Here is a 25,865-nt window from a genome sequence, read left to right on the forward strand (position 1 = left end):
TACTCATAAGCAAATAATATTATTAATTTAGACGAGAGACACAAATTTGACCCACTGTTCAATTAGAAAACGAATAGCATCCAAATGAGAGAAAAAAGCTTTTATCCCATGGAAGCGTGCGAAATATATGTTACAAATTCAGCAATACACTTGCTGTATTAGCTAAAGCTTTTCTTCTTCCACAAACGTAGGTCCATCCATCTCCCGCTCTGCATCTAAATGAACAAAAACTTTCACCCAGCATGCATTTCTTTGGCTCTCACTCTCCCATTCTCTCTTTTGGCATTGTACAATGCTAAGGTAAATGTTGGAGTTAGCTTGCCCAGGACTCTTGTATGATATTGTGCGATGGCATGCCGTTAGTTGGAACAAGGACGCGTAACGTATTACATTGCTTTCACCCGCTAACGAAGTGATGAACGTCGGTTAAACGAGCACGGTGTGTAATAGAACAGCTAGCTACAACTGTGGTGGCTGACTTGCTGGCTGCTGCTGTAATACAATTGACATTCAAGTGTAATTTCTTACAACAAAACAACCCCGCTCAACCCCCGATTCAATAATAATAATTGTCAAAGTGTTTTGTTGGTGTGTATGTGTGTGTGTATAACAGTTATCAGATGAAAAACGAAATGAAAACAAATAAGAAAATGTTTAAATTAACTTAAATTTAAATGGATTGCTGCTTGGTTTTATTTTTTACAATCTATAGTGTCATCTTGTTGTTGTTTTGCTTTGTGCTTGTTTTTCATCGTCATCATCATCACGTATTCTCTGCTTTCTTATTTTTCTTGCTCTTCTTTCGTTTTACTACTTGCAATTGTCCTTTTGTCGTGATATGTTCTGCTAGAGCAATGTGTGATGCTTTCCAAAAAGGAAAGAAGAAATGTTGGAAAATCGAAAACATCCATCTATGAGCAGCAGAGGTTAAAAGGAGGTTAACAAATGTTTTCTACGAAAAATAACCAAGAAAGTGTATTGAGAAGCAGTTAGTAAATGATTGAATGTGGGTGTGAGTGAATGTGTATGGCTATTGCCAAAGGAAGTGTAACGAAGAAACAAAAAAGCCCTCAAGGCAACTAATAACAAATGAGAGATAATAAACACAGCGATAAAAAAAACATAGTAATACTATAAAATTATTGCAAGACAAAGGAGAAAATGCGAATAGAATGTAAAGTGAAATGCCAAAAGATATCAAAATAAAACAAAACATCAAAGCAAAGCAAAGAAATTGTTGTTGATGAGAAAAAAGCCAGAAAAAATATGAAAATAATATTAGCTACGCACCTATACACCCAAACAAATGCACTGCAAATGGCCTTGTTATAGTTTTTTTTCGTCATTTTCCGTCCTCTTTACCTTGTTTTTAGTTTTTGTTTGTTTTTCTTTGGTTGTTGTAGTTGTTTTTGACGTTGAATTTTCCTACCTTTCATTTTCTTTTATTTTTGTAGTTTTTTTGCAAACATTTTACCCATTCACACAGAAATGAATGTGAAAATATATTATAAACGTGTTGTTGTGTTTGGTTTTTACATGACTTGTGTGGAATTGAGAGAAAAATAAAATTTGTTATGAAAAATGTGTGCCACAAATTTGTGCAAAATAAAAGCGAAGAAGCATCCAAGTGACGCCAAAACTATTTGGCAAATAAATAAAGGCACAGAATGAGCTAAATGTTTGAATTTGTTTTTTAAATTTATGAGAATTTAAGAAGAGAATTCTTGTGGAAAATAAATGTGTTTTTGTAATACAGCAATGGAAAGGTCAAAAGGTAAATCATAAGTGACAAACGAAATTATGCTAAAAACTTTATATTTTGGCACGATTGATGGGTGGACAATTAAAATGTAAACAAACATATATGTAAATGTTGATATTCTCTATCAACAGCCCAGAGGTATAATATGTTAGAATGTGACCATTCAATATTTCGGTTATTAAATAATTCCTGGTGGTTTTAGTGCAATGTTACGAGTAGATGACTAGAATAACCTACGTTTCATTTGAAGCTATGATCACGAACTGAGTGGTCTTTATAAACAACAATAAAATTTAAAAGTCATGAATGTTGTATTCTCTCGGAAAATTGATGTGCCTCTCTATGTTGTATAGCTACAAGCTTAAGTCATATTATAGTTCGGTAGGAAGTACAGTGAAGTTGACTCTAATAGCAAGATCCAGTTCATCTTTATTTCAGAGGAAATGTTTACGCTTTATGATATAAGAAGCCTTTTCCTATAAAAGGCTATGTGTTTTTTCTGATTTATCAAAATATCTATCCGTTCATAGGTAATTAAACCAATATATTATACACTTCATACGGGTAAAATGTGTCTCACCGAAATTATGGTTTTAGACCCCTAGTATGTTTGGACCAAATCCGTTTCAGACAATTTGGAGTCGATTTAGCAATGTCCGTCCGTCTGTGTGTCTGACTAGAGTGCACGATAACTCTCGAACGGATGAACCGATTTGGTCCAAATTTTGCACTTCGTCCAAACTTAAAGTTAAAAATGTTCGGAAAATTTTTATCGCACGATAACTCTTGAAGTGAGTAATCGAATTGGTCCATACTTTGCGCATCGTGAAATTTCTACCAGACATATACGAGGTTCTAATATGGACTCTATCGTTTCACTCCTTCTGGTACTGCCCACACAAAATTTCGAAAAGGTACAGTTTTAGACCTCTTCTTGAATCTTTTTTATTTTTTTGCAGCCACTTGTATTCACTGCCCCCATTACGACGATACAAGTTTTTTCAGGGGCAGATCCATACTTCCTGAGAAAGTAGCCCGAAAGCTGTAAATAATCCCTATAGTTCCTTTGTAGTGGATAAAGCGTTATCGTACGCTCTCGAACGGATCGGCTTCGTAATATTTTGTCCACACTTAGTTTATGTTTAAAGATGGGCAATATCGGTTCACTCCTTCCGATACCTCCCCCATAAAAGTTCAAAATAACCGAGTAGTTCCATACTTTGCACATCGTAATATTTCTGCGAATCTTTGATAAAGTTCGAATATGAAGTATGTATATCGGTCCACACCCTCGGGTACTTCCCACACAAAATTTCGGAAAAGTGCGGTTTAACACCTCCTCTCGAATCCCTTTGTTTTTTGTTGTAACAACTTGTTTATGGTGCCCTCATTACGACGGTAGAAGTTTTTCAGGGACAGGTCCATAATTCCTGAGAAAATGGGCCGACAGCCTACAGCTTTACAATTAGGTCCAAAATTTGGTCTTCATAATATTTTTACCAAACTTAGTATAAGTTCGAAGATGAAACATATCGGTCCACTCCATCGGTTGTCTCCCCCACAAAAGTTCCAAACTTTTCGCTAAAATGGTCCGCGCTATATCTGATTTGGTCTAAAATCTTGCAGTTTAACTTCGAAACTGGTCCATATCGGTCTTCAACATTTATGTCTATGTGAAATTTAGGATCGAATATCCTTAGACTATTTATTCCGGTGCTAATTGTGATCCTGCTTAAAGCGATATTATGCTTTTCATGGACAAGTCCATGCTTCCTGACGTAGTGATCGAAAACCTCTAAGTTATATGCTAAACAGCTGAAATGGCTGGATCCACTTCCAAAATGGACCATGCCGATGCATTTCTTCAGGTACCTCATCCGCAACACTTATGAGCATTTTAATCCAAATATATACTTTTGTCGGCAAGTTCGTACGTCCAAAGAGGGCAACAAAATTTGAAAAATTCCTAAATATATAATTAATGGGGAAAATGATTTTTATTGTGCATCCGGTTATTGATCTGCATAGATGTAAGTTTCAATTCGCCCAGGCTAAGGAGATATCTCTGTCGGCAAAGCCGAGTGCTATTTTCTTACTTGTTTTCATTTCACTGCAATAGAAGTGGAATAAAAAATAATTGAGTCTTCGAGTCTTGAGTGTTGCGGAAATATTTCCTCACTGTATTCTTCGATAGATAGACCACTATTTAGTTACATTTAACTTCTATCATTTTAAAAATATAAACAAATAAGAACGGTCCGGCGTTCTTTTTATACTTCGAAGCGAAATATGTTAACTTTAGAACAGCATTCGGCACACAACAACAACAATTTGAGCAAACACTGTTCTCAGTGCATGGTTTTTCAATTAGTGAGTAGAGAGAAGCTCTCTTTGCTTGCTCGCGAGTAAAGACGTGCCGAATTCAGCTTTGGAATATTAATTTCGTTAAACCAAAGAGAAGTCAGTGTTTTCTACCCATTGAGAATCCGAAATACCAACCCAGCAAACCAAATGTCGGATGTCCGACACGTCTGAACTATTTCGGAAGCAACGTCGTTCAGATTTCGTTCCGATTTCTAAACGATTTTTCGAAGCGGAAATAGTTCAGATTTTGTACCGATTTCGGAAAGACATTTCCTTTCCGAATTTCCCAAGGATTTTCTTCAGATTTCGTTACGAAATCGGATCGAAATCGATACGATGTCGCTGCGACATTTCGTTCCGAAATTATGTTAACCACTTCATACAACTTTCGTTAAGATATCGTTACGATTTCGGATCAGACATCGGACGTATCGTCCGAATTTTGTTCCGATTTCGTTAAGATGTCGGTACGATTGGTTTGCTGGGAAGTTACAGTCACTTCAGTAGAAAATCAAATAAAAAAGTATCATTCAGCTTTGCTGACGGAGGTGTGCCATTTGGAGCCACTATCTCAGAAGGTATGGACTTACTCCGGGAAAATTGTACCGTTGTAATAGGGACCGCGAAAACAACCTTCTGCCAAAAATTCCAAATAGATCCGAGACGAGTCTTTAAACTGCACTTTTCACAAATTTTGTGTAGTATGTACCAAACGGACGGGACGGATATAATCCATATTCTACCCTGATACATGACTAGATAAAATAATACGATGTGCAAAGTTCGGACCAATCAGAAACTTCCAGCGGACTAAGACTATGCACACTTTTCAGATTTGGATGACAATAAATGAATATGAAATCAAAACCAATATTGCTCCATTTTTACAATTTTTACAGTGTTTTTACGGTGTTTTATTTAAAATGCATCTCAAATCTGGTAACTCAATTTTGACACAGTTGCAGTTGACCAATTCGTCCATTTTACAGTGTTATAACGGTGTGTTATGTAACTTGCATTTCAACTCTGGTAACTCATTTTCCACACAGTTTACCAATCGAACTGAAACTTTGCACACTTTTCAGATTTGGATGACAATACATGAATATGGGCCCAATTTTTCCTACAGCCCCCCATATAGCGGTACCACCCGATTTCAGGTATTTTGAGGATTTTATCTTCATTTTTGCCCGAATCAGCAGTCATTTGGCATTTCCAATGACACAGGCCTCAATAAATATATTCTTTCTCATGATGGAATATCTCAAATAACACGCTTGCATTTAAATTATAAATGGTGGCAAAATTAAACGGCAAGCGTTTTATTTGAGAGATTCCATCATGAGAAAGAATATATTTATTGAGGCTACGCGACAAATTATTTCCCAGTTTTAAGTGCATTTCTAACTAAAACACTGAAACTTAATTTTTTAAATTATATTTTATTGAATTTTTATTCACAATCAGTCCCATTCTACATTAGGCAAGTTCATTTGCGACAAGTCTCAATTTGTAGGGGAGACGTAAAGGGAATGGAAGTGGAAAAAAATTGTTCGTACCGGCAATTTTCAGGCAATTCCTTTTATATTTCTCGTTTTTGACATTATTTTCAATGTTTTGAAAATGAAACTTGCTGAAACAGAATTGCCTGTATAAACGCTGGAGGCAAGTTTAAAAGAGAACGAGAAATATTGCCGCAAGGAAAATCGCCTAATGTAAATTGAGACTTACACAAAAACAGAATTGGCTACGTTGTATAATTATGAAAATATCGTTCCATTTTCTCAGCGTACCTTTCATATGAAAAGATATTAACCGCTGTTCTTCTGTTTGCAAAGAACCTTAATCAAAAATGCTACGTAAATGTGAAAAAGCTTTTCATTTTACATTTTCTTAGAAAGAGAATTAAGCCCCTGTACTGAAAAGTTTTTATGGGAACGTTTTTACCATTACCATTTTACCATTTTTTTTTACTAAGTTTCAAATTTCAGAAATTTCGATGTTACAATTAGGCCAAAACTATTGAAATACCGAAAATCGAGAGTGAGACATATCAAAACTTGGACATAAACTGACAAAGTTTCAAATTTCAGAAATTTCGATGTTACAATTAGGCCAAAACTATTGAAATACCGAAAATCGAGAGGGAGACATATCAAAACTTGGACATATACTGACAAATTTATGGGAGGAAGGTTTGTAGCGTCAAGGAAGACTAAATGCAAAATTTCAGCCATTTCGGCAAGATAAATATCGAAATTCAGTCGGTACCGTTCTACGAGGGCTACGAAAAACAGGTGGCCCGATATAACCCAATTAAATACCAAATATCACAGGAGTATTAGAGACTTTTGTACCATGGGCTTTATCTTAACTATTGTGAACTACATATATCTTGATTTCAACTGAACGGACGAACATACGGCACATTGTTATATCGACACAGAATTTTATGCTGATCAGGAATATATTTATAGGGTGTCCCATGAATATTTTGATATTATGTTCACGAACGTGTTAAATTTACTACGAACCCAAGATTCTTAACTATAGTCAATTTATACCGAAAATGTAGATACTCGTAAAAACTTGAAAATACTTGAAATTGGGCTGTGCCGACTTCAAACCCTGGTAAGAAGAACTAATGGCTTTAGACCCCAGGTATGTTTTGACGAAATCCGTTTCAGACAATTTGGGATTGATTTTGTCATGTGCTTCCGTCTGTCTGGATTGCATGGCTAGCGCATTCTAGAACGGATCAACCGATTTGGTTCAAATTTTGGGGTGAATTTTGGGTACTAGTTTGTCCACATTTAGTTTAAGTTCGATGACGGGTCATATCGGTATACTTCTTCAGGTACTTCCTTCACAAACGTTCAAAACTTTTCGCTAAAATGGTGCGCACAATAACTTTCGGAGGCCATAACCAATTTGGTCCATACTTTGGACATGGTAATATTACTACGAGATATAGATCTGGTTTGAATATGGACTCTATCGGTCCACTCCTTCAAAATTTCGGAAATGTGCAGTTTAAGAGCTGCTCCCGAATCGCTTTCATTTTATGGTAACAACTTGTATTCACTGCCTCCATTACGACGGTACAAGTTTTTTTAGAGGCAAGTCCATATTTCCCGAGAAAATGGCGTATGGGTTTCCCGTTTTTTTCATTCCCGGAAAATGGGGATCATAAAATCGCCACTCTTGGGAAATCGCGGATTCTAAAATTCGAGAGTGGATCAATATATCCGTGATTTTTTATCTTCCCATAGTAACTTGTATGAAATACAATATTTTCAGAGAGTTGCGGTCTCAAAAATGGATGGCACGTTTTCGCTCTATCGATTAAAAACGAAAAAATATGGAAAAATTCACCATGTTGCCCTGATTTTGCCCACACTGACCATTTCCAATATTCAAAGCTAAGGAAATCGCTCGAAGGAAAGTGATTTGGCTCAAACAATTTAGTTATTGATCAGAAATTCCAATTTTATGGACTTGAAACACGTAAGAAAGTATCAGTCAGCTGTGACGACTGTGATATACCCTTAGTCTCGTACCTAAAGAAAAGAAGCAAACACAATACTTCTGACGTTTCCAGGGGTTTTTGAGTTTTTGAGCCCATTTCTTAGAATGGATTAGCCCCGAAAAAGTGTGTACCGTTTTAACTAGGACCGCACACAAAACATGTTGCCAAACATTTAGAAGAGATTATCTTACGTACTACCCAATATAGTTGGTATCGGCAGGCTTTTTTGAGATTTTGGACCTTTACCTCAGGAAGAGTGGACTTTCCTTCCCAAAAATAGTCGCGCAGTCGTAACAGGGCCTTCCAGTAGAACTTTTTGCAAAGAATTTCATATCGATTCGAGATGAGCAGTTAAACTGCACTTTTCCTAAATTTTGTGTTGGAGGTTACCGAAGGGCTGGACCGATATAGTCCATATTCCAACTTGATACATGACTATCTGAAATAATACGATATGCATTGTGTGTACCAATCAGAAACTTCCTGGCTATGCATTCCTTTAGGTACATGCTTGCAACATTTTTGAGCTTAACTCCAATTTTTTTTTGTCGGCAAGTTCATACGTCCAAAAAGGGCCACCAAATGAAAGTTTCAATTCAAAAATACTTAGGGTATATCTCTATCGGCAAAGCCGACTGATATTTTGACTTGTTAACATAGAATTTTGTTGAAAACTGGGATCCCTAGTTGCCAAACTACAGTCAGTTTGGGCTGAAAATTTAGAATATAACTTCCAAATACCTGAAATTGAGCTGTACGTTTATATGAGGGCTATTCCATGACCTATGAACACAATTTTTGGTAGATACGTTTTTCGACCACCAACAGCCCTAAATTGCAAATTATAGCTAATTCGGTCTAAAAATGTTGCTAAAAACTTCATAGTACCTAAAATCGGCTTTTCCAAAAATATGGACTTCTGTTGGTAGATAAGTGTTTTGAAAACTAGCAGCCCTAAATACCATATTACAGCTAATTAGGTCTGTAAATGACACCTCAAAATACCTGAAATTTGGTGGTTATATGAGGCTATTCTAAATCATGGACCCACGTCCATAATTATTTGGTGCCCATGCCAAAAGATTCGGAATTAGAGTCGAGGTAGTTGTTGTTTGTGTAATATTTCATATCGATTTATATGTAAGTAAGACAAAGGGGATCCACAGTGGCGCAGTGGTAAGCATGACCACCTAGTGTGTATCAATCCCTGATCAGAACATCGTTTTTATTCTTTTCAACAAAAATTTATAATCAAATTATGGACTTAAAAATTTAAACATGGGATACTAGGGGGAAAACGAAGAATCTAAGAAACAAATTGAGATGTACCGTTCTGGTGAACCTGCCCGGGTTTAGTCAAATTCGACTCTAATTTTGCGTTTTAGTTGCTGAACGAATAAAATACCACCTTGCAAAAAATTATCCACGTTATGCTATAGCCCCGACCATGATATTACAGGTATTTCAATGTTTTAATACACTCGGTATAAGGATAATAATATATTGGATGGCAGACTGGAGAAAGTGAAATTTTTGTTGTGGCAAAGGTGGGTTTTTAATAACTTCAGATTAACAGATATGAAGTATTTTTAAGCCTCTTCCTATCAATATCCACCTAGTGTCTTGTCTAGGACCAACATCATTTTATAAAACTATAATTAAATATTTACAAAGAACTTATTTTACGGTATTTAAAGATGGAGTGATTAAAATGACTAGGGCCTACAAACATTGCCTAAACCATCAACCACTATTTTCATTATTAAAGTGGTACTTTCATATCATCGAATTTCAGGATAGCTTTACAAATTCTCTCTTATAAAAAAGAAAAAAAAACCTTTCTATTGTAACGAACACTGCTGAATAACATAGTATTGTCTAAAGACTAAACTTGATCTTTGAAAGAGGCATGCTATATATTGCTAATTTTTGTTATCCTACATACACCCTGTAAATTATTCGCCATCATTTCACTGTAAAAATCAACAAAAACATTGCAATCATGCCATGCTTTTCACAAAAGCCTTACAAGTAGCCCCAAAATCATCTACAACTCTCTACATATTCAGAATCTTCATGAAAATCTTAAAGTTTTTAAATTCATTTTCCAAAAGAAAATCTCATTCCATGGCATATTATGAAGCGTATACTTCGTGATAAACGCCTGCCAAGTGAAACAACAAATCAATCATACACACCAAAGCAAGGGGTTTACATACCTTGGCGTGTATAATTGTGATATGGGATTGCAAATATTTGATGGATCACTTGGATATTGATTTATGACATATTTTGATATATGCAATTGAAATGTTAAGTTTAAAGATTATAAAGAAATTTATTTATTTGTTTTGTTTTAGTTGAAGATTCAATCATATGATTGTCTAAGTCTGGAGTTTCCCCCATTGGCTTAACTTCATCACTTTCCTCTTTGCAGAGAAAAATGTTTACAAAACGCACTGACAGCTTGCAAATTTACTGATCGCTACCAATATCATGATTTCATCCCGGCGAAGGGAATTATCAATTGGCTTTTCAGTTTTTGAAATGATGATTTTTTAGCGAAAACCTGAACTCTTTAAGCATCGAGTATTCTCATGTTAATGAGAATGATGCTCACTTTTCGGCTTTCACTTTTCGGCTTTCGTGCTGTCAGCTTGCAAATATTTTGTTCTGGTGTTTTTTGGGAAAGCCGAAAAGTGAGCATCATTCTCATTAACATGAGAATACTCGATGCTTAAAGAGTTCAGGTTTTCACTAAAAAATCATCATTTCAAAAACTGAAAAGCCAATTGATAATTCCCTTCGCCGGGATGAAATCATGATATTGGTAGCGATCAGTAAATTTGCAAGCTGTCAGTGCGTTTTGTAAACATTTTTCTCTGCAAAGAGGAAAGTGATGAAGTTAAGCCAATGGGGGAAACTCCAGACTTAGACAATCGAAATTTATTTATTTTATTTTTTTTTTCGTTTTTTTTTACAGTTGAAATATCTAAGAAAACAAAACACCAATAAAATCAAATAAAACTCAGAATTTATGAGGTGAAAATAAAACAACAACAACGACACACAAGTTTATACCTTCTTCTTCTCAGTTGGGTTATTGGTTTGAAGCCTTCATTCAGTAAATCTTAATTTTCCGGTTATTTGATTTGTTTCTGAGTTTGTGTGTATATGTGCCGGGAAAATTACACTCAAAATGTGTATATGTATGTTGGCATTGGTATTTGTAACAATGGCTTATGGTGTGGTGCAGTGTTTACGTCATTGCCGCAAATCTAAAGAAAAGAAAAACAAACAAGACTAGAAACACAAGGCAATGATGGTGTTTAGTGGCAGGACAGAAGAACGAAATATCCAGCTATAGGACCACAAGTCCAAAAAGTTTAGAAAACAATAATTTATCTTAATCTTTAAAGGAAACAGCGACAGAAACGACCGGCTAACTGACTGACTGGTTGGCTGTGTGATTTCAAGCAAAAAAAAGAGAAGGAGAAAAACAGAAAAAATACAATATTAGTAATAAAAAAATATATAACTACAAAAACGAAAGAACAGCAAAATAATAATAAAAAGAAATAGCAGAAAAAAAACTTTCAAGCAACCGTGAAAAAATGTCCAAGAAAATTTCAAACGTGCTCTCCTATGAGTTTATCAACATAAATTACAACGAACCTGACCATCAACTCTAACTAACAACAAGTCAAAGCAATAAACAAATGTCAAGATCTCTCGTATCTCTTTTCAACTTTATCTTTTTTTCTTTTATGTCTCCTTAAAACAGGTATCCAAAGTGGGGAGATGTATGAAATGTTTAAACAGAAATATCAAAACATGAAAGAAGGAAAAAAAAAACTAAATAAAATGGAATAATGAAAATTATCATAATTTAAGCATATAAAAGGTACGACACATTATGCAAATAAGTAAACTAAAAATTTGTGGAATTCCGGAAAATCCTCAAACTAAAGTGAAAAATATCAATTCCATATATAACATGTGTATTTACTTACCATATTTAATATTTCTATGAAATCAAAATGACAAAATTCGTCTTGAAATCGACACCCAAGGATAACCAAAATTGGCTATAGTGTTGTGGCAACGCGCGCGTTTCCGACCACAAACATTTACAATAGAGAATTTCAAGTGAACAAAAAATTGTGCCAAATGCATTTATAGTTGCAAATCAAAAATTAGAAAAAATAAATCCAAACAAAAGTGATCTAAAAATAATAAATACAATATGAATGATTTCAAAAAACGTATTAAATATTAATATAAAAACAAGAAACCATTTGCCAAAGAACTAATTCAAAATTAATCTCTATTTAAGAAATAAAATAAAAGAATAAACATAACCACTCAATTATATGACAACAACAAATATATTGTAATTAATGACGTGAAAAAATCACCGAATATACCGGAATTTAATGAGAAATGTTCACAAAAAATGAATTCAACTTGAACTTCATTTAACTAACGAAAAAAGTTGTGGAGCTGTTTTAAATAATAACTTTGTCGATCTTGAAGATCGAAATCATCATCAATACCAGAAACTAAATAATATTGGATTTTAAAACAAAGAGGAAATAGGGTCATCACAAAGGTAAGTTAATTAGCTTTATTTAAAAAAAAATTAATAATATTATTACAAAACGAAGATAATGGTGTAGAAATTATTGATCCTTTAGATAAATATACGAAAATATTGCATATGATATAACTTCCATAGAGTATAATTTATTATTGCAATTATGTACAATGATAAAGACAGAAACTAAACAAATAAAAGAGGGCTATAGTCGGACAGGGCCGACCATGTGATACCCAACACCACTACCCGTGGGCACTAGTTTTACGCGGAATTTACTTATATAATTGCACAGTCTCCCTTGTTCCTTTGGGGATGTTGTGGGAATGTATATATGTATGATTGCGACACGTTAAATATTATTTTCAGTATTTCGTAAAAGACCAATAATCAAAGACCAATAGTCTCAATAATCCGGACACCACATGTTTCGGCGATGTCCGGATTTTCGAATTGTCCGGATTACCGAGTAGTCACAAAAACACATAATTTTGTAAGTTAAAATCATTAATATCGGACATTTATTAGATAATAACCTGACATGTAAGGTAAACCAAAAAAAGCATTGTTTTATAAGAAAATGGAATTTAAATCTATTGTCCAGCAAAAAAGTCCTCACAAAATCATGGGTTTGGTAAGGAGTTTTTGGCAGCCCTAACTACTCTCATTAATTTTACAAGGTCATGCCACACAAAGTTTCTAGTTATTTTATGACCACTAAAATAACTACTTATTCTGTGGCCAATAGAAGTTGAAAAGTAAGGTGAAAAAATTCTATTTTTAGAACAGTTGATGTGGAGAATTTGTTTTTAATTTCAACACACTTCTTACTTTTATTTTACTTTATTTCATTTCGCTCCCTGCCCGAGTTGAACACACGAACCCTCTGATTTCTAGCCAAACACACTACTCACTGTGCCGCGCACACGAACATTAAGGGTTGCTTAAGATCTTAAATGCGCAGTGAACCATGAACTGTTATTTTTTAATAACCAAAACGTTTTTGTTTTTGTCAAAAAAGCGTTGAACACACAACCCCAGGATTTATAGTCGGACACACACACTGTGCCACCGTCATCATTACTTAGTGAGAAGAAAAGTAAGTAGGTTTACCTTGTAATTTTTTTAAGAAGTAACCCATTACTTTACAAATTACTTGTAATGCGAAAAGAAGCTTGTTTATATTACTTCGTAAAGGGTTACGAAATGACTACCTGATCCAAATTTTTGCTGGGTGGTTGTATAATTTCGAGTTGATTTTGTATATCAAAAAATGAATAGATTTTTAAATAATTTATTGAAATTTCTATACAAGGAGTGCGATTCTCAAAATCATTTTTGCTTATAATTTCGGTAATTAACGAGTAACGAGTAAGTCAGTAAGTTAGCGACAAATTTTATTTAAACTTTTTATTCATAATTTTGCGTTTTAATTTTACCGATTTTTGTAGGTAGCTGCAAGAACTATCCTTTTAATCCCAACGCTTTAAATGTTTTAAGCATTTCTATATAGGCCTGATGAACTAATTCCCACGGTGCGCCTTAACTAATTTTAAATGGAAGGTGCTTACACCTGAGAAGTTTTTGCAGATTCTGAAACTACAATGCTCATAGATGAGAAATATCAAAAAACAAAAAAAATCGCCGTAGAGATTTTCAAATTTAAGTTCACATTTTTAGGGGTTCTTTAGGTTTTCACGACTTTGCGCGAGTCCTATGTAAATGAGCCTAAAGAAAATGTTGTAGCTGTGAAAATTCTCCACAAGATTGACCTTTATGATATTTTCGTAAGTTTTACCGTTTTTGAGATATAGAAGTTCAACTTGAGACAATGCACTGAGTGTATCGCCTCCTTATAAAACAATGTCATTACTGCAATTTCCCAAATTAAACTTATATATCATGAAAATGGCACAACCTAGGAAAAAATAAATCATTCAATCTTGTAGAGAATTTTTACAGCTTCAACATTTTCTTTAGTCCCATTTTGACTAAGATAAAAACCTAAAAATTTGAACTGAACCTCTATAGCTAAGGTCAGTCTTGTCGACAATTTTCACAGCTACAACATTTTCTTTAGACTTCTTTCGATACGACTTGCGGTTTCCAAGCAAAATCTTGAAAACCTAAAAACCCTAAAATTGTGAATTTTGATCGCGATTTATTTAAAAATCCCTCCGGCCATTATTCCTGTTTCTTTATTTTCTTATCTATGAACATTGCTATTTCGGAACCCACGAAATCTTGCCATGTGTAAGCGGTTTTCATCAAAAGTTAGTTAAGGCGCACTGAGAATGATATGGTTTTATAAGGAGGCGATACAGTCTCAATCTCATTGTCTCAATTTGAACTTCTATATCTCAAAAACGGTAAAACCTACGAAAATATTATAAAGGCCAACCTTGTGGAGAATTTTCACAGCTACAACATTTTCTTTAGGCCCTTTAACATAGGCCTCGCGGTTTCCAAGCAAAATCGTGAAAACCTAAAGAACCCCTAAAAATGTGAACTTAAATCGCGATTTATTTGAAAATCCCTCCGGCCATTTTTTCCTTTGTTTCTTGATATTTCTCATCTATGAGCATTGTAGTTTCAGAATCTGTAAAAACTTCCCAGGTGTAAGCACCTTCCATTTAAATTTGGTTAAGGCACACCGTGTTCTTTTAGAGGAAAGGCGCCGAGAATTTTTTTGCGAGAAAACTTAAGTTTTGTATGAAAATTATGTTTTTGAGACTTTTTTAGCATTTTTTATGAAATAAATTTTTTCTCTACAACGAATGGTTATCCTGCTATCGGGCCTTCTTTTAAAAGTGCCGAAAATTTTGAAGGGCAAAATTTTCTGTACATGATTTACCATTATGGCGTTTTCCTAGGTTTTAACATTTTTATACCGTCACGAGGGTATATGACGAAAAGTCAAAAAAATGTAACTTTGATGAAGCCAAGGTTTGCACTGTTATAATTCGCGAAATATTGCAGTGTACCCCGAAATATGACCATAGTTGGATCAAACGAAGTGTTTTAATCAAAGCTCAAAACTGTGGCTAAAAAAGTTAATTTTCGCGTAAATAAATAAAAATGGGTAAAAACACGTTGAAGCAAACGAGTTTTTTACGCTGTTTTTCGATTGGCGGTTAAAACATTTAAATTACGGATACTCGTATCTGTCCAAAGTAAAAGTAGAAGAATACAAAATTAAGATTACACTTCTAATGTAACTCATTTCAAAATCTCCACTACATCCATCTTTTATGGATGCTGACATTTTGAAGCCAGATTTTAGGTGTTTTTTGTATTTTCGATCTAACTGCGACGCGTATTCGGGTATTTCAGAAAACATATAATAGCATGAAATTACTCGCCATTACGCATAATTTCATATGTATATTGAAAATGTAGTTTAGACAGCATCACAGTAATCTACTGCCAAAGGCCAAAATTTAGAGCGATATTTTTTCGAAAAACCCTATTTTTTGGGTACAGTATTTACAATATCCTTTTGATTGTGCTGAACCCCAAGATATTTTAGTTTTTTGATGGTCCGGATAATATAAATCATAGATCGTAAAAACCAATCCACTAGAACAGCAACTGCAAGCACCGAAAAATGTGCGTAAACTGTTTTTTTGAAATGTGTGTAAACTGTTTTCTGTGAATCGTTTCCTTTTCAATGAAGAAACTGACACATCACTCACGTTTTTGAGAAAACAGCGGTTTAAACAATTTAGTGGCATGGGAGCTGTATCCGATTTATCCCAAAGATAGTGTGTGATGCTACATCTACGGTTCTTGATGGATTTTATCGAAATAGGTTTAGATCGATGTATTTTTTAATGGATGATAGTGAAATCGGATGCGCATAAAAAGAGTATGCACTTTTTTGCAAATTATAAGCGTTATAGAGTTTGTTTCACACTAAACTGCAGACGATGCCACATCATAGCGGCCAAAGTAAATCCTGTACAGTTTTATTTCAAGAGTATGCCCCATTTAAAGGAACCCAACATTTATTTGAATGATACCCATATCTTCCGCTAGATGTTAGCGTGTATTCGAGAAGTGATTAGAATAAAAAATGTGATTTTTTCCGTGAAATTTAACTAAAATAGAAGAATAACTCCGACCTATTTTTTTCTACATTTTCTTTAAGTAACTCAGAAAATAAATTTTAATAAATAGTTCTCTTACAAAAATTTGATAAAAATTTTTGTTTTTGCTATAATATGCAAACCATTAAACGAATTTGTATAGTTTTGGTTTCATTTGAATCTTCGCGATGTTTAGATTACCTACATATTTTTCAGATACATAAACAGCTTGAATTTTATTAAAACAATTTACAAACTACCAATTGTTTTGAATTCTTTTCTAATTTCCGCGAAAATGTACAACTTTTTCACTAAAGTTATGGGACCTCAGTAAACATATAGTATGTAGGAAGCCATAAATTAACAGCCCAGCAAAATTTTAAGGAAGGGGTTCCATGCGATGACGTGATTTCATGGCATCTTTTGCATTGGTTCAAACGAAGTCGTGAAACAGCCGATCTTTTCATTAGCATTTGGACCAATGCAAAGGAAGTGGCGAAAGATCCGATCTTTTCATCAGCATTTGAACCCATGCAAAGGAAGTCGTGAAAGATCGGATCTTTTCATCAGCATTTGAACCCATTTCATCGATCTAATAGAGATGAATTTTGTATTTTTATTATACACATTTTTCTTAATATATAAGATTAATTATTTACAATAGGCTTAATGTTTTCGGAGACTCGAAATCACAACCAACGTTGTTAAAACTCTCGTCGTAATGATAATGTCATTGCAAAGATTGGTGAAAATGACATGCCAAAGCATTGGTGGAAATGACATGCCAAAGCATTGGTGGAAATGACATGTCAAAGCATTGGTGTAAATGATATGCTTTGGATCCCAAAATGTATAGCATCTTTTGGGGTCCACGCTCATATAAAATTCATCGATGAAGATGCTAAAAAGATGACATGCCAGATCACTTTCACCCATGATTGAATGGCATCTTTGGCATCGAACATTTTGCTGGGAGTGTATCTCGATATAATGAATATGTAGCGTTTTTATAAGATTTTTTTTATAATCAGAATTGAAACCGCTATAACTTTTGCACGCAATATCAAAAATTAGTATCTCCAACAGATTTGAGAATCGGAATTTGTTCTCAATTCATGCTCAAAAAATGATATAGCGTCAAAAAAATTAATTTCTTTCAAATGGAATATTAAAAAATTCTGAATTTTCCTTTTTTTAGACCCTAAGTATGTTTGGACGAAATCAGTTTCAGAAAATTTGGAGTTGATTTAGCCATGTGCGTCCGTCTGTATGCCTGTCTGTCTGGCTGGAGCGCACGATAACTCTCGAACGGATCAACCAAGTCGGTCCAAAATTTGGATTTCGCAATTTTTTGTCCAAGCTTAGTTTAAGTTCGAAGATGGGTTATATCGGTCCACTCCTTCCAGTACCTCCGCCACAAAAGTTCGCAAATGTTTGTAAAATTTGTGCACACGATAACTCTTGAACGTCGTGAAGTTTCTACCAGACTCAGATGAGATTCCAATATGGACTCAATCGGTTCACTCTTTCGAGTACCCCCACACAAAATTTCGGAAAAGTTCAGTTTAGAACCAGCTCTCGAATCGCTTTGATTTTTGTTGAAGCAACTTGTATTCACTGTCCCCAATACGACGGTAGAAGTTTCATCAGGGGCAAGTCTACACTTCCTGAGAAAATAGCCTGAAAGGTACAAAAACCCCTATGACACCGTGATGAAGCGCAAGATAACTCTCGAACGGATCAGCCGATTCGGTCCAAAATGTGGCCTTCGTAATATTTTGTGCAAACTTAGTTTAAGTTCGAAGAAAAGCCATATCGGTCCACTCCTTCAGGTACCTCCCCCACAAAAGTTCAAAAATGTTCGCAAACATTGTGGGCACGATAACTCTTGATGGGAATGACCGATTTGGTCCATACTTTACACATCCTAATATATCTACCAGATATACAGTGGTGTGAAAAATAATAAGGACAGCGACATTCACAACTTTTGGTCGCTCCTAAAATGTGTAAAATGGAATAATTTGCGATGGAAATTTGTTTTTGGAAATGTACATGTATTGCAATAAGAAATCCCGTTACGATTTTGGTTTCTTTCTGTTTAGTTTTTATACTAAACAAATATATTTCGTAAAATCCGTGATTTCTGCTGTGAAAAATAATAAGGACAGTTTTTCGTTTTAGTAAAAATAAATTGATATTATTTTTTTGTGATTCTTTCCTGTAAGTAAAAGTTTAAAATTAATTATTTTCTATTCATTAAATGTTAAATCTATCAGTATTTTTTAGTTTTTCTTTGCAAATATGGGTAAAAAAATACGCACTGTTATCACGCTACTCGAGAAATCATTAAATGTTTACGGAAAGAAGGAAATTCATACAGAAAAATTACAGAAAAAAGCTTAGAATCTTTAAAAACAATGGTGGAGGATGCAGCTAAGTGAACTTCAAAGATAAAAGTCGTAGCAGAAATCCAAAAATTGCACCTGTAATAATAAATGCGTTATTCGATGATTAAAAAATATCCTTTTACCACATCTTTACAAATAAAAAACTACTTAAATATTAATTTTGACGCATCAACAACTCCTAAAACCCTCTGCGGTGGCCACATTAGAGCTCACAGTGTCAGAAAAGTATCATTTTAATCGAAAAATTATACACTTCCCGCGTAGTGGTGTAGGGTATAAAAATATTCAGCAAATAATACAGTTTGCTAGAAATCACATCGCTTGGCCTAAGAAAAATTGCGTACCGTTCTTTGATCTTATGAAACCAAATATATTTTTTTGTTCCGATAGAGGAGTTTATCATGGTTGAAGACCTAAAAATCAATAATATAACCCAAAATATACTCTGAAGGCGGCTAAATATGGCAGAGGTAACAGCATGGTGTGGGGCTCATTTTCTTTCTATGCTGTGGGGTCTCTATACAGTATTCAAAGTTTTTTTTGAAATCACCAAATTACATTGAAATTTTGAAAAATATAATTCTTCCGTATGTTGAAGGGGGTGTGCCTCTCAAATGAGTCTTCAGCAAGGTTAATGACCCAAAAATAACGGCAAAATAAAAAAAGGTGTTCCAGAATAATTAAGTTAAGTTGTTAGAATGGCCCATACAATCCCTTGATTTGAACCCGATTGAAATATGTTGTGGAATGAAGTTAAAAAATCAAGCAGGGGAAAGTGTCCATCAAATTATGGCGACCTTTGGCAACTTATACAGGTTGCGTAGGACGCGATACCAGTAGAGAAGTGCCAAAATTTGGTCGACTCGATGCCCAGACGATGCGCTTCCGTTTTAGAAAACAAAGGATCGTCTACAACGTTTTAATGACACTGAAACACTTTATCTACCATTATTTAGTAAAAACCTGCATTAATTTCTTTCAAGTTTGGTCCTTATTAAAATATGTCATGAAGTGTCCTTATTATTTTTCACACACCAAACTACGACAATTCGCATAAAATATAAAAGAAAAATAAAATATGGTTACAAGCAATGAAAATATTTTTATAATACTTTTCTTAACATTTTAAGAAAACAATAAATTTTATAAACTAATGTAATTTTAACTTTTTTAGCCAGTTTTCAATGTAATCTTGGTTATGGATTGCAGTGTCCTTATTATTTTTCACACCACTGTAGATCAGGTTCGAATATGGACTATATTTGTCCACTCCTTCGGGTACCTCCCACACAAAATTTCGGATAAGTTCACTTTAAGACCTGCTCTCGAATCACTTTGATTTTTGTTGAAGCAACTTGCATTCCTGCCTTAATTAAGACGGTAAAAGATTTTTCAGGGGCAAGTCCATACTTATTAAGAACAGACCGAATGGTGTAAAAAATCACGAGCACGATAGCTCTCGAACTGATCCACCGATTCGGTCCAAAATTTGTTCGAAGATGGGCAATACTGGCCCACAACTTCCGGAGCGATATTGTGTTTTTCTTTAAAAGCCGATTGACGCTTTTTTACTTGTTAAATTATAGGAGATGAAATTAGATCCATGAACCGACTCTATCGCCTACTTACAAGACAATGTCATGCACGGTGCGCCTTAACTATCTTTTAATAGAGCGTGCTTACACCTGGGAAGTTTTTGCAGATATGTCGACATTTTGATATAACCCCGTAGGTGGTACCTTTCACCTGACTGAACACATTTTTTAGATTAGATAAATTATGCATTTGGAGAATACATTGTCAAAGATTCTTCCATCTAAAGGAAACTAATTATTCCATTTTAGCTTCTCATAGTATTGTAGTGTCTAAAACTAAAAATGCGATTTATTGGTCTGGCGATTATTTCAGTTGGCCTTAAAGTAGACATTCAACTTTTTCATAACCGATTTTCGAATTTTCTTTTGAAACTGTAAATTCGCCAAAGCTGTAAAACCGCCAAGTCAACAATCTATGGATTATGCGAGTTTCCCTCCAGACAAAAGTCGACTACGATTTTTAGAATTTTGACTGCAAAAAGTCGATTAATCGAAAGTCGACTTAACTATCCCTAGTGAACGCGAGTTAACTTTTTTTTATTGGTTGAACTTATTTTATTCTTAGGAAAAAATAAAAGACCGTAGTTTTGATTCAATATGACTTTATATGTTTAACTGTTAGAATGATTTTTAATACCGTAAAGGCATATTTATTTGTCAATACATATTTTCTATCTGTTGAATCAGCAAAAGCCAGCAGTAGCAACTGTCTATGCTTAGCCTTGGCTTTTGGAGTTCAACATACTTAGATCCAATTTCATTTTAAATATTTTTGCACAATTATGCTGACCTCGTCGTGGTTAGCATAAGTGTGCATATTAGGGTGGTGAGAGTATGTAACTCGCGCGGCACATGTTAGCTCACTACCATTAACGGATTTTAAAGGCAGCTCCCCAGGAGACATCACGGGAAGGCCAGTGTTCACTTGAAATTGAAGTGGGACTAAGAGGAGTCCTGATTGTTGTTTATCAGGTGTTGGACAGATTATCACAGTTTCACAAATAAAACCATTTACCTTCTGCAGAGTTTCAGTTAATTTAAGAATTTAAAAAAGAGCCCTGTTTCAAAAGGTATTAATTTGCCTTAAAAAGTTTTAAGAATATTTGTATCTTAATAACAATTTTTCCGTCCAAACAAAACCTGCTGATTAACCGTTTTATTAATTCCATAGCTCTTATTTATCCCCTTTATATGATAATACTTGCCTCATTTTCATCCCTGTTAACTTATGTTTTTTATCTACGAACCAAAATGGTATCTAATTCTTAGCATATTTTCATGGATTTATAATTTTTCTCAATTAACTGTGTTTCAGTATCCATTTATCATTTGTCCTTAGTTGTTGCAGACTTTTGTTTTCGTTTTTTTCGTCTTTTTTCATTATGTGTTCTAAGGCTTAGACATAATCTTCAGATTAAATAAAAAAACCAAAGGCCAAATTTCAAAAGGAAAATCCAAAAGAACGAACGAAAAGAAAGTCAACTAGGACAGAAAGAAACTTTTTCATTTTTGATGAGAAGGCTTAGAACAAAGACACAGAAAAAAAAACCAACACAACACAAAATGAAATCGATGGGCCCCTCAACACAACCAAACCAATTCATCCGCCAAGTAAAAGACAAGCAACCAACGTGAAAGAGTGTTTATTAAAGTTTTATGCTGAGTTATTGGAAATTTCTGGGAAATCTCTTAAATAACATCACAAAAACAAACAAAAAGTGCCTAAGAAGTTTCATATATATTTTTAGGATAAGCCGAAACGAACACACACACCCAGCTACACAAAAGTAACAAAATGAAGGGAATTTTTACAAACTATAAAGTAGACACTTGTACATTAGGGCTATAACCAAAAAAATACCACCACATAGCCGTGTAGAGCATGGAAAACTATTATGAAATACGGTGTCAATTTTTCTCTATCGCGAAAAAAGTTTCCGCACCAAATGCATGGAAGTTCAGAAATGCATTTTTTAATTTTATCTGTTATAACAACATATTTGCTTTTCATTAAAATGTTTATTTTTTTGTAATCTAATTTAAAATCATTATCAAAGCGTTCTGGACCAATTTGTTCTCAAATCGCGCCATTTCGGAGCATATTAGGAAATTTTGACACTATTGCAATTTTTGGTTTTTCTTTATAAACTCGTGAAGTTTATGTTTATATTTTTTGTACCTATCGGACAAGAGAATTTGGAGTCATTTGCAACGAATTCGCGAAAGTTACAGGCTGTTTTTGTTGACCTTGCCTGTGAGAATTGTATTTGTTTTCTACAAAAATACAACACCAGTATCATGTGGGGAATTTTGTCCTAATAATGAAAACGCGTTTCTGAGATAGATTCGATGAAAAAAGTTTCAGCACCGACCGCAATTACTAAAACCCTTTTGGTATTTTTTCTACTTAAAATTTTAAATTTGCTTTGTTTGAATAAATATTTATAGACAAAAATACATTTCTCACAGGCAAAGTCATTAAAAACGTCTGTAACTTTCGCGAATTTGTTGCAAATGACACCATATTCTCTTGTCCGATAGGTACAAAAAATATAAACATAAAATTCACGAGTTTATAAAGAAAAACCAAAAATTGCAATAGTGTCAAAATTTCCTAATATGCTCCGAAATGGCGCGATTTGAGAACAAATTGGTCCAGAACGCTTTGATAATGATTTTAAATTAGATTACAAAAAAATAAAAATTTTAATGAAAAGCAAACATGTTGTTATAACAGATAAAATTAAAAAATGCATTACTGAACTTCAATGCATTTGGTGCGGAAACTTTTTTCGCGATAGAGAAAAAATTACACCTTATTTCATAATAGTTTTTCATGCTCTACACGGCTATGTGCTGGTATTTTCGATATCTGCAAAAAAGTGCAAAAAGTTATATCCCTATTGTACATACACTCATAGATGTACAATGTACATACATTTACCCAGTCATCCCAGTATTCATGTGCTACTTAGTCATGATGCCAGTCAGTGACCCATCTTATAAGTTCCTTCTTTTTTCTGGGCAGAAAACAAAATTGACATAGATTTTATGAGACGGCCTACCATTATTTTCCGAGAGCTGATAGTAGGAGGGGAATGACTTGTATTCATAAAAATATAAGTCGAAAGTTCTACAGGATTAAAAAAAACACACAAAAAATTTTGGCTAAATTGTTTTTCTGATTTTGGTGGAAAGTGTTGTTACAAAAGTTTGTTTTAAAAATGGGGTTGTGTTTAGTTATATGTTGGATTTTGGATTATTTTTAATTAAATAAAAATAAGTGCAGATTGAAGTCGACTTCCCAATGGGCACTGTTAATTAACGACCCGCATGTCTTCTCTTAGCGAGTGTTGGTAAGGCATTCGATTCCAAACAATTGAATAGTATTCTACACCAAAAGCCCGTTTACGTCGTTGATATGTTCCAAAAAAAAAAAAAAAACGACTCAAAATGAAACGACGCAAAGCGAATGAAGATTTTTAATGAAAGCCATGTAAATTTCGTAGATAGATTCCAGGGTAAAAAACACTGTTTTTTCTTATGCCCAGAATTGTAGGTGGAGAAATTACTTGAACAACTAGGAATCCTAAAGGCAAAATTACAGCTATTTTATTCGAATTCGGCCAGAAAATGTAGCGAAAACAGTCAAAATACCGAACATGATCTACATATGTTCAGACCAATTACACATGTGTACAAAATTTCAGACCTTTGTCTCAAATCATTCGGAAGATAGCGAGTTTACGCTGATCAAGAATATTTATTTCAATGTGTTTTGAACGGAAAACAAACTTAATATACCCTCCATACTATGGTGATCGAAAATCGAACGACGCATAATGAAAATTGGTATTAACTAAGCAGCGACGCAACTTCGAAAACATCGCAAAGCGAGGTCTTGGTGTACTTATGATGAAATACCTTATCCTTATGCACTAACATAATAATTATCTATGCTAATAATTACAGCTACTATGAGACTCATTATATGCCAAAAAAGATCTAAATTAGATACCGTATCCATCCCAATTCCAACAGTATGCTACCGTGGTGCAATGATAAGCTCATCCGCCTTGCACTGCTTCGATTTCCAAGCCAGACAAGAACACATTTTTAAAGCCTTCACCATAATGTGGAAGGTATAATTATATTTATCATTCCGTTTGTTACACAACGAAACCAAAAAACAAAATCATTTTTTTAGAACTACAACCCCCTATTTTTTTCATTTGACCCATAAACCTTATATATGCAACTAGCAAAGTGCCCGCTACTTCGTATGCGGAAAGGATATAAAAACAAATAAACAATATTTACTATGGAAGTGGCGAACACTGAAAAGTTTGTTATACTAATACCAATTTATTTTTTTATTTAAGTATTGTTCGTACCACTTTAGTTCGATTTTCAAACAAATCAGCTGTATCTCACCCTTACACATCAACAGCGAGACCAACGTTGCACGCCAATACTCACCCTATCTCAATCCTACGCTCCAACAATAAAATTAATTCTACATTTCAGGATTGCAATTCTATCTGTTCAATCAAATCCAAATTTTACCAACTTAAGTACCGTTTAGTACTTTTCGAACCCATAAAACCATTTCCAAAACTAACTCAATCCTACACTCTAACAGTAATCCTAACTCAACATGTCAAGATTCCTGCTCTATCCGTTCGTCCAAATTTATATTGTACCAAATTTAGTACCATTTAGTACTTTTCGAACCCATAAGTACAAATTTCAAAACTTCCTCAATCCTACAACCCAACAGTAATCCTATTCAAAACTTCAAGATTCTAGCTCTATTCGTTCAACCAAATCCAAGTTGTACCAAATTTAGAACTTTCCGCACCCATAAAAACTTCCCCTACACTCCAAAAGTAATCTTAATTCCAAATTTGAAGATTCTAGCTCTATCCGTTCACCGAAATCCAAATTGTACTAAATTTAGTACCATTTAGTACTATTCGTACACATAAAACGAATTTACAAAACTACCCCCATATCTCAATCCTACTCTTCAACAGTAACCTTAATTCCAAATTTCAAGCTTCTAGCTCTATCCGTTCACCCAAATCCAAATTGTACTTAAACGGAATCTAAACCAACGAGAGGTTTGAATAGCATTCAAACTGATACAGTCGGGCAAGCAGTACAGAGTATGCCATACTTGGGGAAAAAGGCAAAATCGAATGGTTTTAGCCCAGTTATGGTCAGGACGATGTAGCCACCACAATTCTTATTGGACCCGAATTGATGCCACAATTCCTAGCACATTCACGGCATGTGGATTGGGACGACACGACACGCTGAATTTGCACAGCTAACGCCACTAACCTGTCTCCTGATTCTTTATGGAAGCAAGCAGTCCAGGTTGCAGAATTTTTGAGTCTGGATACAGAGAGAGAGTGAGAATTCTCCCTTCTGGGATGTTTGTGGAACATTTATTAAATATGTAATGTGCAGAAAGCAGGATTACCATTCTATGGGGCGTGTATCAAACCATCAAC

General features: G+C 34.4%; 1 protein-coding gene across 12 annotated transcripts in view; it reads left to right on the forward strand.

Moving 5' to 3' along the window:
• The first annotated feature begins 347 nt into the window (after positions 1-347).
• The window catches only part of LOC141402723 (uncharacterized), a 688,471-nt gene continuing 662,953 nt past the window's right edge, over positions 348-25,865 (forward strand). For 3 of the 12 annotated variants that reach the window (XM_073984599.1, XM_073984586.1, XM_073984598.1), the window contains exons 1-2: positions 348-588; positions 11,440-12,267. The gene's annotated coding sequence lies outside the window, so the exon portion shown is untranslated. Of the gene's footprint in view, positions 1,175-1,561; positions 1,775-10,638; positions 12,268-25,865 lie in introns of those variants that run through there. The other 9 variants (XM_073984595.1, XM_073984590.1, XM_073984587.1 and 6 more) reach the window with 9 other exon arrangements.

Source organism: Musca autumnalis, unplaced genomic scaffold (genome assembly GCF_047663935.1).
Source record: "Musca autumnalis isolate F117 unplaced genomic scaffold, ASM4766393v1 scaffold_4, whole genome shotgun sequence".
NCBI classification, from domain to species: Eukaryota; Metazoa; Arthropoda; class Insecta; order Diptera; family Muscidae; genus Musca; species Musca autumnalis.